Genomic DNA, 5,259 nt, shown 5'->3' on the forward strand with positions numbered 1-5,259 from the left:
TCACGCCTCTTGCCTAAAACAGGGTGGACGGTTGTGGCGATTTGTTAGATTAAATGCACTTATGAGGGTGATTATTTTAAAAGGGTTTATTGGACAATGTGTGAAAGTTATAGTTAACCAGCTGACCCGGCAAACGTTGTTTTGCCATAATAAAGAAGTGTCACTTAGGGGCATGAAAAATAGATGTTGGCCGATTCTCAGTCCTACTCAATATGCTCACAAAATTTCATGAGAATCGGTCAAGCCGTTTCAGAGGAGTATGGCAACGAAAATTGTGACGCGAGAATTTTATATATTAGATTACTTTTTACGTAGTGTAAAAGTAAGGAGGAAGCAAGTTAGGTATCTTATAATGTTTATTCACACCTGCTGTAAGAGTCCCTTGTAAAATAGTTTTTCAACAGTCATATTACAGTTTCAACAGTTATATTAGAGCTGTGGTGATAAAATGTCAATACGCTGATATGCTTAATTTTCTCTGCGTGTTTCTCAGAGTCGATAAAAGAATACAAAACGAAAAAAAGAGCTTTTTTAAAAATGTTTCTTCATGTTAAGAAATGGCTATCATTTCATCCATACGACCATCTCACCAGTAGTCCCGAATAGTCCCGAGGTTTTAGTCCAAGTCACACGATATCATCTTATCAGTGACCGTAGCTGAAAGGCCTTGGGCTATAATATTGTTGATACGTATCTCTCGTATAAAACTTTACGTCCCATTAGGGCTAGGACTAAAATATGTCCTAAAGAATTTCAGTTTTACATTTTGATAGCGTAGTTAGATTATAAGCATATTATACGGACACGACGGTTGTATATAAAAGATCTAGCTGTTTGTGAAAGCCCATCGAAATCTGCTCGCGAGATTTTGTGAAAGAGTAACAAGTTACATCCATCGTCAACTTTCGGATTGATAATGTTAATTAATGTTCCAGGATTTAAATCTATGTTAATCAGTGGAAACGGCTTAAAACAATAGTGATTTTCCAAACCCAGAATAAAATATAGTATAAGCCAGAGTTTCTCGGTTGCACTTCTTGCAGATCTTGCTTTCAGAAGAACTTTGAACTGTTTTAAACCGAAGTTATATATACTGTCAATTTGAAGTTGCCAAGTAAGCAAAGGTAAGTAAGATAACACCTGGTATTATTGGCCCACTAAGACCTTTCAAATGGCCTATAATTGTAGGCAGGTCAATAATACTACACATTACTCATTACTAAATGGAATTATAGTAAGTAGAACAGTAAAATGTCGTACAAGCTTTCCAATTAGCACTAAGAATACAAGTGACATACAAAGTGTGTAACTGTAGGTTCACAATCAGGGCTCGTTATCTATAAACTATCGGCTATCGATAGTAAGTGAGCGCAGATCGGTGGCACCGGTGGAGTGTAGCCGCGTTTATCAGTAATTGCTTATGTTGTATAATTGCTGGCCAGGTTAGAAAACGCTGGCGGGTACGTGTCGATGCACGTGTCCATTGTCTTACGAGAAAATTTGATTAAGGTCAATCTGGGTAACTTTGAATCATTTGGGTAACATTGACAGTGGAAATATGAACTAGTTCCGATTATTTTTTCATATGAAACCGACACAAATGATAAAAGTTTATTTTAGTTTTGCAATCTTTTATCAATTGTGTTGGTTTATTCCCACTGTCAATGTTACCCAAATGATTCAAAGTTACCCAGATTGACTGTACAATTGTTGTTACATTTATTTGTACAAATGACGTTCAAACTGTAATAGATTTTCCCATTCCCTAATTGCCGCTTATGTTATCAATTATAGTTTTAGCTATACGAAGAATTTTATGTAATCGTCATTCGTAGGTATTCGAATTTTCATGTAATTATGTCTGTGTAAGTTAAGATTTTTCGGTCTGTCTGGCCGCTAAAGCGAGTGCTAATTTTTATAAGTATCTAGGTTATTTTTTATCTTAGCTTGTACAAGAGCGTGGTGCTGGATCAAACAAAGATAATTAGGTATGCTTTAAAAAGTAATGCAGTCATTACATTGTCTAGGAGACTTGTGACTATGAGTTTTTGTTTAACTTGTAGCAGAGTATCGTGAGTTAACGCGAACATACAAACATCGTGATAGAGAACAGTAAACCGAGTGCGATAAAATCAGCAACGGGGCAATTATGAATGATCCCTACCTCTCCGGACCTCTCCGGACCTCTCCCGGCCTCTCCCGGGACCCGCGCTTCCATGAATAACGGACACATAACGGATCTTTATGGGAAACTTGCACTCACCTCCGAGGTACTCACTACACATGTATCAGATTTATTCCGCCTTATAAGATTGATATACCGTTTTTATGACGACGAGTAAAGCTAGGATAGAGATGTGGTGTGGATTTTAGGTTAAATCAAAGTGTACTTTTGTAAGACTTCAATTCTTTTCAGTGAATCCGTCTTCGGAAACAAAAAAGTGTTTCATAAATCGGTCTTTTCAATTTTATATGTAAAATATCAAATAAGTAAGTGTGTGTGGGTTTGTTAACCGAGGTTTCTCCGAGCAAACATCTACATAAGTCGCTAATTTCCTGTGAAGCTTGCGTATTATGTGTTACTATGCAGTCCCTCAGGCAAAGACATCATAGGCTTGTTTTTTTCCGTGATCCCACATTTACCTTTCGGGCAGGAGCTTGAAGAAACCAAATGAACCTTCTAATTCTTTTCACTTGCAGCTTTTTACGACATATCAACAACAGTGTCCTACACTACACCCCCTTCCTCCAGCTGAATAAAAGGTTACATTATAAAAAGCGCCACGTCGAGCATTACTCTCAATAATCCAGCGACACTCGATTATCCACAGCTTCCCTTCACATCAATTTGTGAATCCATGGCGCGTACAAGTCATGGCGGCGGTGACGTCACGTGCTCGCTTGATGGCCGCCGGACGTGATGTCATACACCTACCTGACTAGGGTGTGTGCTACAGCAGCTCTATGAAATATTATCTACTGTTTCAGAAGGATATTTCATAAGGTTTGTTTCGAAGACAGGCATATCCCAACTAGCACACAAGCGCTATAACAAGCTGCACAATGGCCGGTTAAAGGTTTTTTATAACGCCTTAGGCTCCTTAGTAAGAAGTATAGTGGTTCTATAAGCGGCTACAGATCTCTTGTAGCGTCAAATAGGCCCATACTGTCCAGCTTATAGCTCGACATTGGATCTACAGTGGTCGTAAATAGTAATTATAATAGTACGTAGTATAGTAGTAATACAGGAGCGCTAAAATAAGATGAAGGTGGTATAATCGCGCTACAAGAGCTTTTTCGCAGCTTCGTGGCGCTTACCAGCTGTTGTACAGAGGTGGTTAGCGCCACGAGCGTTCGAAAAAGCTCTTGCAGCGCGATTATACCACCTTTACCTTATTTTAGCGCTACTGTGTAACGGTTATAAATGCTAACGCTCTAAATTAGTAATATAGTCGGTTTATTATGGTGTAAACTTAATATATTTTTTTAAAATGAATCATCAGTGACAAATGAGGAGACATTTTATTTTTACGGATTGGATTACTATAATAACAAGTAGTCTATCGCTTTTATTTCTTTGTGTACGTGATATGAAAGTGCGAGTTCCAGTTTGCTGACAATATATATGTATATTATCGTCAATATTTTCATGCGCCCTCAAAATATTCAGTTTTAAGTGCAAAAATTATATAGATATGTGGATTTGGAAATTGTATTTTGAACATAAATAAGACTTTGAGGGTTACCGATAATTTAATTAGGGTTATAGGTAATAAAAAATGATTTTAATTATGTTAACGTTACCAGGCTATAGATTTATATGATCTTCAAAAGACTGTAATAACCTCAAAAAATATGTTTACCAAATGCTATAATGGCGTCTCGATCAAGCAGCTCTCAGAGTTGGTTACATCTGCTCTAGCGCCTTAAGCTGTACAAAGGCTCTAGTGTTTGCTGTTGTAGACCTCAAGGTTCTGCAGTTGTGGCATAGGAGTGCTTCAATATAACTGTTTTGGTCGTACACCAGCATTTTACTCGTACTTTTAGGGGTCAGTCGTTGAATATTAAAATAGTTTGAAAATCATTTGTAATTTTTTTTATTTTATTTTATTCTATTTTATTTTATTTTATTTTATTTTATTTTTTTTTATTTTATTTTGTTTCGTTTCGTTTCGTTTCGTTTCGTTTCGTTTCGTTTCGTTTCGTTTCGTTTCGTTTCGTTTCGTTTCGTTTCGTTTCGTTTCGTTTCGTTTCGTTTCGTTTCGTTTCGTTTCGTTTCGTTTCGTTTCGTTTCGTTTCGTTTCGTTTCGTTTCGTTTCGTTTCGTTTCGTTTCGTTTCGTTTCGTTTCGTTTCGTTTCGTTTCGTTTCGTTTCGTTTCGTTTCGTTTCGTTTCGTTTCGTTTCGTTTCGTTTCGTTTCGTTTCGTTTCGTTTCGTTTCGTTTCGTTTCGTTTCGTTTCGTTTCGTTTCGTTTCGTTTCGTTTCGTTTCGTTTCGTTTCGTTTCGTTTCGTTTCGTTTCGTTTCGTTTCGTTTCGTTTCGTTTCGTTTCGTTTCGTTTCGTTTCGTTTCGTTTCGTTTCGTTTCGTTTCGTTTCGTTTCGTTTCGTTTCGTTTCGTTTCGTTTCGTTTCGTTTCGTTTCGTTTCGTTTCGTTTCGTTTCGTTTCGTTTCGTTTCGTTTCGTTTCGTTTCGTTTCGTTTCGTTTCGTTTCGTTTCGTTTCGTTTCGTTTCGTTTCGTTTCGTTTCGTTTCGTTTCGTTTCGTTTCGTTTCGTTTCGTTTCGTTTCGTTTCGTTTCGTTTCGTTTCGTTTCGTTTCGTTTCGTTTCGTTTCGTTTCGTTTCGTTTCGTTTCGTTTCGTTTCGTTTCGTTTCGTTTCGTTTCGTTTCGTTTCGTTTCGTTTCGTTTCGTTTCGTTTCGTTTCGTTTCGTTTCGTTTCGTTTCATTTCATTTCATTTTAATTTATTTTATTTTATTTTATTTTATTTTATTTTATTTTATTTTATTTTATTTTATTTTATTTTATTTATTCTTTAAAAACAGTTGACAGACTGAACCACCAGTGCACCTATGTAAATATATTATGATAATAATTTTAAGCTTTAGTATAAAGGTATATTACTCTGTTATAGCGCTTTAGGTGCTTAACATAATTCTGTAATCCCCATGGCTGTAAAAATGTTTCGAATGATACCTTATACATCTATTTGCCGTACAGAAGCCATATAAATATCTGATATAACGCTCAAGGCGCTATTAAAGAC

Source organism: Anticarsia gemmatalis, chromosome 16, assembly GCF_050436995.1.
Source record: "Anticarsia gemmatalis isolate Benzon Research Colony breed Stoneville strain chromosome 16, ilAntGemm2 primary, whole genome shotgun sequence".
NCBI classification, from domain to species: domain Eukaryota; kingdom Metazoa; phylum Arthropoda; class Insecta; order Lepidoptera; family Erebidae; genus Anticarsia; species Anticarsia gemmatalis.